This window comes from Nicotiana attenuata, chromosome 12 (assembly GCF_001879085.1).
Source record: "Nicotiana attenuata strain UT chromosome 12, NIATTr2, whole genome shotgun sequence".
In the NCBI taxonomy this organism is placed as follows: Eukaryota; Viridiplantae; Streptophyta; class Magnoliopsida; order Solanales; family Solanaceae; genus Nicotiana; species Nicotiana attenuata.
In genome coordinates, this window is record NC_032000.1 from 5,020,673 (window position 1) to 5,032,792 (window position 12,120).

The window sequence follows — 12,120 nt, forward strand, 5'->3', positions numbered from 1 at the left end:
AAATTTTTTCGTTAGTTTCCAACAAGGAAACTTCACTATTTTGTGTAACATTTCTGTTTTTTGTCCTTGTTTAATCATAAGGACCAATTTGCCTCTTTATTTTCCTTTCATGTGATTTATTTGTTGTTTTTAAAATTTAATTAAAAATTATCTTTTTAGAAGCTTGGTTGTTAAATTCGTTTATTTCTATTCTTAAAATTTTCTACGGCATTAGGTTTTAGGGAAGAGTAATTAAATTTGGAAAAAACTAATAATTAATTTGTGATAAAAAAATAAATCACCGTAATTTAATTTACAAAAATACCTAAATTACCTCAATAAAAATTCGTGTTAAAAAATAAATTAATATTATTACTAAGAAATTTTATTGCATAATTTAACTTTAAAAACATAAATTAGTTACGAAATTCATCTTGTAGCTGATCAATTTTTCTTATTGATCTGTCACTAATTTTGTCACTGAATAGGATAAGCGATAATTTTTTATTATTTAACTACAGAATTTTTTTATCGCTAATTATTTTCTTTATGTAGTTGACTTGTCTAGAATACATGGTGTCGCGACCCGGTTCGCCCTCCGTGAACCATCGTGACGGCACCTAGTCTCTACAACTAGGTAAGCCTAATAATGCGGAATATAAACCATAATTGCGGAAGAAAATAATTAAAATTGAACTAGTAAAATAAATGAGTGTTTAAGGTGCCACTCGGCACATACTATAACAACTTTCGAAGCTAACAAAATTTCCAAAACCCGGAATCTCACAAATCACAAGCTATGAGATACATAAGAAGCTCTAACTCCGGAAATATCTAAACAAGGGATAATACTGAAAGGGCTATACTTATTACAGAAGATAGAAAGGGACTCCTCGGTCTGCTGACGTAGCAGATATACCTCGAAGTCTCTACAGAACGCCTCCTCCCAAGGGTGATAGAACTGGGTGGAAAATACCTGGATCTGCACCACAAAAATGTGCAGAAGAGTAGTATGAGCAAACCACGGCGGTGCCCAGTAAGTATCAAGACTAACCTCGGTGGAGTAGTGACGAGGAACAGTCGAGACACCTACCGGTCTAATAAACCGTGCAAAGGTAGGAACAACGGAACATGATATATATTTATATAAAGACTGTACGAAATGACCAACAATGCTACAATCACAACAAGGAAAAGAACAACAAGTAACAACGAAAATATTAAGAATGGTGACACATCAGAATGGGCAAAAACTCATCCCAAATCCTAAAGTCGCAATATAGTAAAGGGAAAACAAAATAATAACTCAGATCCTACGACGATGTTCAAATCAGGTCTTATCCAACAATTTCCACGAATTACCAAATCTCGGACACTTACAACTCACGAGTCCCAGTACCTGAAATCTACTCACTGGCATCCCGTGCCCTCATCAGCCTCACGGTCACACTGACAACTCACCTCACAACTCTCACGAGATAAATTTCAAATCGGTAAACGTACCATAACCACAACATTTGAACAAACAGAAAGGCCCTCAGGCCATCACAAATACTCATAATCAACCCCTGACATAGCCCACCTTGTTCCGCCACGTGTGCAAATAATAACATAATAAGTGCCCGCCTTATTTCGCCACACGTGCATCATAATATTCCCACCTTATTTCGCCACATGCGCAACCCACATATAAGCATACATACATCTCCCGCCTTGTTACGCTGCATGTGCAATATATCAATAGTAGCAATAGCACGGCAGAAACCTCGTGCGATCCCACAATAATAACCGCACGGCAGAAACCTCGTGCATCACAATATCAATAACCGCACGGCAGAAACCTCGTGCATCAACACCCCAAGTACAACAGCAGAAATGACAATATATATAAAGCACAACAAACGAATCAACTCAACAATCTTTCGTTCACCAGGGGATGGTAAAACTAGCTCACAAGGAATAACCACAATAGAGAATGCCAAACGTAATAAAGACAACCCAACAAGGGAGAAAATACTATGAAGCAACAACCCCATAGCATGTAGTTCAACAATAGGGAAATTAACAAGAGTCAAGTAAATTTCAAATAAGGAAATATCAACTAAACATAAAATATCTACTCTTCTTTTAAAGGTTGGGCAGGTTACGAAGGATATACAACAATTTCAATTAAGACTAAATAATTACATGGGTGATAATAATGATTTCCAATAAAAACAAGCAGTTATGAAAGATAACGCGACAATAGAGGAAAAATATTTAGTTAAGAAATAGTAAGAGTCAATTAGGCAAAAAGAATGAACCAAAAAGCAATTAATTCCAAGTAAAACATGTATAGGTGAAACTAGTAATAGGGAATTCAATCATATCAAGAACAACTTTATACTCAGTGAATATAAGGACCTAAGAATCCTAAAAGGCCAAGTTTCCACAAATAAGTCCGAGCACGCACTCGTCACTTCGCGCACTCGGATTACAACCAACAGAGAAGACTCAAATCCTAAGAGGAAGTCCCCCACACAAGGTTAGGCAAGATACTTACCTCGAACCGGCTCAAATCAACTAGAAACCACGTTCTTGCCACGAGTACTCGACTCCAATGGCCCAAATCTATTCAATTCAATTTCATAATGTGAATAACACTTCAAGTAACTGATTCTACAATTAAATTCTAAGCTAATACGCGGAATTATGTAAAATGACAAAAATGCCCCTCAGGCCAACGTCTCGGAACCGGGCAAAATTTATATTTTCAGAAACCTCGTACTCTCACGAGTCTAACCATATAAAAATCTCTCAAATCGGATGTCAAAAACCCAATCAAAACTCAATAATTCGGCCTAAGAAGTTCTACCAAATTTTCATTCAAAATTCGAAATTAAAAGATGAATTTAAGAGGAGATTCATGGAAATTAGTCTAAACCGAGTGATAATCACTTACCCAAGTCGCCCAGGTGTAAACCCCTTCAAAAATCGCCAAAAACCGAGCTCTAGAAGTCAAAATATGATAAAAATGGTGAAACCCTTGAATTTGGGATTTAATCTGTCTGCCCAGGTATTTGTTCATCGCGATCGCGGAAGAAGGGACGCGATCGCATAGAGGAAAATTCGAGGCTGCCCAGAAATACACATTGCATTCGCGTGAAAAGGGACGCGAACGCGAAGGACAGTGGGTGGGGTTACGCGATCGCGGAGGTGTTTATGCGAACGCGAAGAGTAAAAATGGTCAACTGACCCAACTCCTAATTCCTACTATGCGAACGTGGGGTTAACGATGCGACCGCGAAGCATAGAAAGATAGTCCTTCGCGATCGCGGAAGGCTATATGCGAACGCAGTGAAGAAATGAGCAGAGCCTCGCGAACGCGTGAGGACGGATGCAAACGCGAAGAAGGATTTCGAGGTGGTCTCCAACACTGCATCGCGATCGCGGAAGAATCCTCGCGATCGCGTAGAAGGATATCAGAAGCAGCAACTACAGCAGTTCAAAATGGAGGAAAAAATGACCCGTTGAGCATCCGAAACACACCCGAGGCCCCCGGGACCTCAACCAAAAGCACCAACAACACCTAATATCTCATTCAAACTTGCACCAATCCCTAAACCACCTAAAACAACATCAGAAACTCGAATAAATCAAGGATTTAAGCCTAAGAACTCCAATTTCCCTCAAAAATACGATTTCGATCAAAAACCTAACCAAACCACGTCCGAATGACCTGAAATTTTACCCACACACCCCAAATGACATGACGAAACTACTGCAACTTCTGGAATCCCATTCTGACCCTCGAATCAAAATCTCACTATCAGACCGGAAACTTCAAAAATTCAAATTTCGGCTTCAAGCCTAATCTAGCTACGAAACTCCAAAACACAAGCCGAACACGCTCCCAACCCCAAAATCACCCAATGGAGCTAACGGAACCATCGGATTTCCATTCCGAGGCCGTCTTCACACTGTTCTGACTACGGTCGATTTTTCGACACTTAAGCTCTCATTTAGGGACCAAGTGTCCCAAAACTCTCCGAAACTCAAAACCGAACCTCCCGGCAAATCAAAATAGCAGAAATGAACTTGGGGAAAGCAGTTACTAGGGGATCGGGGCGTAAATTCCAAAAACGACCGGTCAGGCCATTACATCCTCCCCTTCTTAAAACCAACGTTCGTCCTCGAACATGCTAAAATTTGCTTCAAAGTCCTCAAGTCACTGAATGCACACTTCCAACATACACCCGCGGGTGATCCCACGTCACCCCAATACACATAGGCCTGACGATACATCTCAACTGAAATTTAGCCTTTCCAGCAATACCAATAAACCTTAGAACCAGAATTTTCACCTTCCATCCATTTCCCAAAGATCCGATTCTAAATCCATACCCGGTATCAGTCTCAACCAGCTACTTCAATTCGTGCCAACACCCACAAGGTACAACCACGCAACATGACACATCACACGTAGGCCCACAATAATATTTCTGATAACAATACTTGCTTGAGATCAAATCCGCACCGGCCATAAGCCTCATATTCAATAGGAACTCTTCTCAAACCTCCACCACACTGGCGATGATACAATAACCACGAAAACCACATAACTAAACACCCGAATAACCAGATCTCAGCTAATACCAACGGGCACACACCCCATGAGCTAAAACTCAAGAAGCACAGAACGAAAATGAATGAATATGGAAAGGAAAACACATAAGGGAACTATCAAACAAGCCCGAAAGCACAAATTTTCTATCAACACTAATCTACAAAACAATCTAACAAGAAAGAATTAAAGCATATAAAAGAATCACAAGGATCTCATACTGATATAACTCTCATCGCGATACCAGCCCGATCTCAACACATCAAAACACATGAAATCACGAGGGTCCCGCCCTCCACTCTGAATCACAAGTATGGTGTACATCAGACCAGCTGAAACCTTTCACTAGATTAGTTCCATCAACAAGATTACAATACGTACTGGCTCCCATACCGGGGGAGCATAAAAATCACAGCTCGTAGCAAAAAATACTCAGAAATCACATCAAACCTACCGAAATGGACAACAGGAATTTACTACTAGTCTCATAACTCCCGACAATGGCTAGAAACAGACGGTAGACATGGCTATCACTAATTGAAACTCCCAACAGGGTAATCACATAAACAGAGTGCAAATCATGAAACGCACCCATAAGGGAGCAACAAAATAGGGGAATTCATCCCGATAGGCAGGACTGTAATGAACTACGGATGGTGCTCCTTTGTAACAAACTGAGACATACCTGAATGACATCACCTGGCATAGCGGCCTTAAGCCTACTATATGAAACACATCAACGGGCCGGACCTCCCCCTCTTGGGCGCCCTCTACTTGCCTGAATACCTCGCTGTGACACATCGGCCCGAAGCCTGGGACAATCTCTCACCATATGGATAGTATCTCCATACTCAAAGCACCCTCTCTGCTGACGAGGCGGTGGGAACTCTGCGGTACGTGTACTCCGAGACCCATGAACACCTGAGTCACCATGCAAAGCCTGAAGCGCGAACTGAACTGGCTGACCCACAAAACCTCTACCATGACGTACCCTGCCTCCAAAATAAGGACCAACATATCTCCCCGGTCTACGAGGTCTCCTCGCCGCCTAAAACTCTCTCTCCTGATCTCGTCTGCCCTCTCTCTCGTGACCCCGTCTGTCCTCTCTCTCCCTAGCATGCATACCCTCTATCCTCCTAGCAATGCTCACCACCTGCTGATAAGTAATATTCATCTCCAACTCACGAGCCATGCTAGACCTGATGTTGGGAATATGTCCCTCAATAAACCGGCAAACCTTCTCGCGAACAGTAGAAACCAAGGCTAGGGCATGTCTAGCCAAGCTGGTGTAACGGACAGCATACTCCGAGACGGTCATAGTACCCTGGCGCAAATGCTCAAACTCAGTGCGCCATGCGTCCCTGAGGCTCTGAGGGACAAACTCTCTCAGGAACATATCTGAAAACTGGATCCAAGTCAGTGAAGTGGCCTCGTCCGGACTGTCTAACTCATAAGCACGCCACCACTGATAGGCGGCTCCTCGAAGCTGGAAGGTAGTGAAGGAAACCCCACTCGATTCTGATATACCCATGGTACGGAGAATGCGGTACCACTCATCTAGAAACCCCAGAGCATCCTCCGATGCTAGACCGCTAANCAAGACTACTGCACTTTCTCTTTGTTTATTTCCTTTGAAACTGGTATGTTCTAATTTAAGTTTCAGCATCATCACAATGTGTTTATTTACAGCTTTCCGTATCCCTGCCTACTTTACCACTTCTGAATTAAATATTTAAACTAGCATGTTAATCTTTTTGTTTCTGCTATGAACCCTTGCTCCCTATCCCCCCTTATGTGCTGTGAGTTGCAGTTTAAAACATGGCAATATGCAAGTTATTGTCTATGGTTTGAACTTGATCCCTTAAAGGATCCTAACTTCTAAACAATGTATTCTAACAGGCTTATGGGGTAGGCCAGCATTCCTCATTGCTGAGTATGCTCCACCAGCCTGCCGTTGCTTTTCCTTTACTATCTCCCCATTCCCTATACCCCTATGTGTATCAATGTGAACTGTTTCCCCTTCCCCTTTCCCCTTTCAGAATCCTGCACTTGCACTCTCTCTTAGTTCCTAGGTTCTGCCCCCCTTCTGTGAGCCTTGCCTTGGGACCCTGAGTTCCCTCTAAACATGGACACTTGAGGGCTGGCTCTTCCACACTGCACTATGTCCTAGTCTGTGTCACGACCCCGGTTCACCCTCTGAGAACCATCGTGACGGCACCTAGTCTCTATGACTAGGTAAGCCTAACAATGCGGAATATAAATAATAATTGCGGAAGAAATAACTAAAACCAAAATAATAAAAATAAACAGTGTTTAAGGTGCCGCTCGGCACATACTATAACAACTTTCGAAGCTAACAAAATTCCCAAAACCCGGAATCTCACAAATCACAAGCTATGAGATACATAAGAAGCTCTAACTCCGGAAATATCTAAACAAGGGATAATACTAAAAGGGCTATACTTATTACAGAAGATAGAAAGGGACTCCTCGATCTGCGGACGTAGCAGATATACCTCGAAGTCTCTACAGAACGCCTCCTCCCAAGGGTGATAGAACTGGGTGGAAAATACCTGGATCTGCACAACAAAAATGTGCAGAAGAGTAGTATGAGCACACCACGACGGTGCCCAGTAAGTATCAAGACTAACCTCGGTGGAGTAGTGACGAGGAACAGTTGAGACACCTACCGGTCTAATAAAAAGTGCAAAGGTAGGAACAACGGAACATGATATATATTTATATAAAGACTGTACGAAATGACCAACAATGCTACAATCACAATAAGGGAAAAGAACAACAAGTAACAACGAAAATATTAAGAATGATGACACGTGAGAATGGGCAAAGACTCATCCCAAATCCTGAAGTCACAATACAGTAAAGGGAAAACAAAACAATAACTCAGATCCTACGACGGTGTTCAAATCAGGTCTTATCCAACAATTTCCACGAATTTCCGAATCTCGGACACTTACAACTCACGAGTCCCAGTACCTGAAATCTAATCACTGGCATCCCGTGCCCTCATTATTCTCACGGTCACACTGACAACTCACCTCACAGCTCCTACGAGATAAAGTTCATATAGGTAAACGTACCACAATCACAATATTTGAACAAAACAGAAATGCCCTCAGGCCATCACAAATACTCACAATCAACCCCTGGCATAGCCCACCTTGTTCCGCCACGTGTGCAAATAATAACATAATAAATGCCCGCCTTGTTTCGCCACACGTGCATCATAATGTTCCCACCTTATTTCGCCACATGCGCAACCCACATATAAGCATATATACATATCCCGCCTTGTTACGCCGCATGTGCAATATATCAATAGTAGCAATAGCACGGCAGAAACCTCATACGACCCCACAATAACAACCGCACGGCAGAAACCTCGTGCATCACAATATCAATAACCGCACGGCAGAAACCTCGTGCATCACAATATCAATAACCGTACGGCAGAAACCTAGTGCATCACACCCCAAGTACAACAGCAACAATGACAATATATACACGAGAACACAACAAGTGAATCAACCTAACAAGGGAGAAAATAATATGAAGCAACGACCCCCATAGCATGTAGTTCAACAATAAGGAAGTTAACAAGAGTCAGGTAAATTTCAAATAAGGAAATATCAACTAAACATAGAATATCTACTCTTCTTTCAAAGGTTGGGCAGGTTACGAAGGATATACAACAATTTCAATTAAGACTAAATAATTACATGGGTGATAATAATGATTTCCAATAAAACAAGAAGTTATGAAAGTTAACGCGACAATAGAGGAAAAGATCTTCAGTTAAACAAATGTAAGAGTCAATTAGGCAATAAGAATGAACCATAAAGCAGTAAATTCCAAGTAAAACATGTAGAGGTGAAACTAGTAACAGGTAATTCAATCATATCAAGAACAACTTCATACTCAGTGAATATAAGGACCTAAGAATCCTAAAAGGCCAAGTTTCCACAAATAAGTCCGAGCATGCACTCGTCACCTCGCGCACTTGGATTACAATCAACAGAGAAGACTCAAATCCTAAGGGGAAGTCCCCCACACAAGGTTAGGCAAGATACTTACCTCGAATCGGCTCAAATCAACTAGAAACCACGTTCTCGCCACGAGTATCCGACTCCAAATGGCCCAAATCTATTCAATTCAATTACATATCATAAATAACATCTCAAGCAACTGACCAAATTTGTGCTATGCGATCGCGGGCAAACGAATGCGATCGCATAGAAGAAAATTATTGCTGACCAAATTTGTGCTATGCGATCGCGGGCAAATCAATGCGATCGCATAGAAGGAAAATACTGCTGTCCAAATTTGTGCTATGCGATCACGGGCAAATCAATGCGATCGCATAGAAGGAAATACCAGATAGCAGAATAGCAGTTCAAACATAGGAAAAATGACCCGTAGCCTATCCGAAACACACTCGAGGCCCCCGGGACCTCAACCAAAAGCACCAACAACACCCAATATCTCATTCAAACTTGTACCAACCCTTAAACCACCTAAAACAACATCGGAAACTCGAATAAATCAAGGATTTAAGCCTAAGAACTCCAATTTTCCTCAAAATACGATTTCGATCAAAAACCTAACCAAACCATGTCCGATGACCTAAAATTTTACACACACATCCCAAATGACATGACGGAACTACTGCAACTTCCGGAATTCCATTTCGACCCTCAGATCAAAATCTCACTATCGGGCCGGAAACTTCAAAAATTCAAACTTCGGCATTTCAAGCCTAAATTAGCTACGAAATTCCAAAACACAATCTGAACACGCTCCCAACCCCAAAAATCACCCAACGGAGCTAACAGAACCATCAGATTTCCATTCTGAGGCCGTCTTCACACTGTTCCGACTACGGTCGATTTTCCAACACTTAAGCTCTCATTTGGGGACCAAGTGTCCCAAACTCTCCGAAACTCGAAACCGAACATCCTGGAAAATCAAAAATAGCAGAAAGAACTTGGGTAAGCAGTTAATAGGGGATCGGGGCATAAATTCCAAAAATGACCGGTCGGGTCGTTACAGTCTGGTAATGTATTTGGGGTGTAAGCACTGCCCGGAGTTCATGTGAGGCTCTTATGGAACTCTGACACACCCCAAATAAGAGAAAGGCTTTGAAATCTGATCTTTGGAGTTGGTTTACTTCATACTTCAGACAGGAAGTCTGAATCAGGCTCTCCTTGGTTGTAATTTTCAATTTCTAATGTATTTTCTTTATTTTCTTTGGACTGTAATAACTTTGTAATAAAGTTTCGGGGATGGTTAGTGAAAAGGGAGGGGTAACCATGCATGTAAAAAGGGTAGATAACTTGTCTATAGGAATCTCTAATTTCAGCATTTTTCATATAGCTACCATGCCTATAAGATTTCTGCATTTTTCATATAGCTACCCCTATAAGATTTCTGCACTTTTCATGTAGTTTTCATGCCTATAAGATTTTTGCATTTTTCATGCCTATAAGCATTTCTGCATTCTCATTTAGTTACCATGTTTATAAGAACTTCAGCATTCTCATTTAGATGCGATGACTATAGGGATCCTGCACTTTCATGTAGATATTATGTCTATATCTTCTGCACACGCATGTAGAAAATATGCCTATAGGTCCCTTCTGATTCTTGTATACCAGATTTTTCACTAGGCAAACTTGTCTATAGGTCCTAATAACCAAAAAATGTAATCAGATGTCACGTTCGTAATAAAATGTAACACCTAGATATCATGTTGTAGGTTTTCTACATTTTTTTCATATCTATAAAAGTGTTTAAAATCAACAACGCATAAAAAGCATGCCTATAGGAACTATCAACCAAGTCTGAAACGTTTCCACTCGCTTATGAATCTAAAACCAGTAATAATGCTTGCAGAACCTGTAACTTTCGCTAAAGTTTGCTTTTCTTTAATAATCTGGTAACCCCTCTGAATCAGTATGTATTCAATCTATTTCATTCTTTTCTGGAATCAGTAGATATCATGTCTATAGGAGCTTTTGTCCCATACCTAGGCAATCCTTAGGGTAAAGTTTTTTTAAGCTGCATCAGTCTTTATCAATTACGACTAGCAAGCAAGCCTAATTCGGACTTCTATCTGGAAATATGTGATAAATCAGCCTGCCCCAGGTTTTAAGTTTTAATCAGACCCTTATCTGGAAATATGTGATAAATCAGCCTGCCCCAGCTTTTAAGTTTTAATCAGACCCTTAAACAGTATATGTAAGACATGCTAAACTATGTGCTTTTATTTGCTTAAAGGAGGTCTGTTTGAGCCTTTTGTTTGTTTATATGCTTCTCCCCCCAAACTTGCTATATGTGTTTTGTTTGTCGCCTTAGCATATTTACCTTTTGAAACCACAAATAAGCCCAACACCTCCTCCCTTTAGGATTAGCAGTCCCAAGTACCTCCTGAACTGATAGGATTGGGGCGGGTAATAGCATGCAATAAGTAAACGAGACCATTCCGCGCTTTAATACCTTAAAGGGGTGGGAAAAGGTAGATATGGATATGATGACCACACGATAACTTCACGAGTAAGAGTGATTACCGGATGTTGTGTGGGGTTATCCATATTATTAATAAACCTGGGACCCCCTCCCCTTTGTTTCTTTGTTTCTTTTAAATCTTTTAAAACGTTTCTTTTAAGAAAATCAACTCTCTTTAATGCTTTCCAACTTTGTTTATTTCTAACCTTTATGTGAAAAATCCCCTCTTATTTGAAGTCCTACTTGTTTATGTGTTATTTGCATCTTAAGTCATAACAATAGCTTGGCCGGGAACCACACTAGTGGATTCTGAGGGGTGCCTAACACCTTCCCCTTGGAATAATTTCAAGCTCTTACCCTATCTCTAGTTATCCAAAATCAAGCTCTTCTAAAAGTGTCCTAATGCACTTAAATCATTAGGTGGCGACTCTTCAATTCCATTAAACCCAATTCCTAAAAGGGAACGAGTTGTCTTCCCAAATGTCATAAACCCAATTTCGCGAGTTTATCAGTCCAATCCAGGCTCGATCCAAGGAACGGCAAAGGATTCTGCGGGGAGCCATGTTAATCAATCAAAAGTCAGAAGAAATACTCGCACCCGGGCTTGATATATGCACCAATCGGTGGAGTCGTGCACTCAGATTCTTCACAAACATAGATAAGGGGAAATATAGCATACATCAGAGGCAAATTGAAGAAACATCTTTATATTCATAAACACTTGAAAAAAGAATCGGTTCCAGAAAGCTTCCATTTATAGAGAAAGGGCAACGTAACCGGCAGCGTCATCAATGTCTTTGAAAGACGTATCGGCAAGCGCAATCAATGCATTCTTGAAACTGAATCAGCAGCAATATTATCGCTTAGAAGGATGAGAATCGACAGTACATTGAATGACGCTGAAAAGACGAGTCAGCAGGATGCTTCAGTTGTCATGAAGGATTATGTCATAAGTATGACATCATCAATGTAATATATCGCGGGTAAGTTCAGAGAGATAGATATCAGAGTCA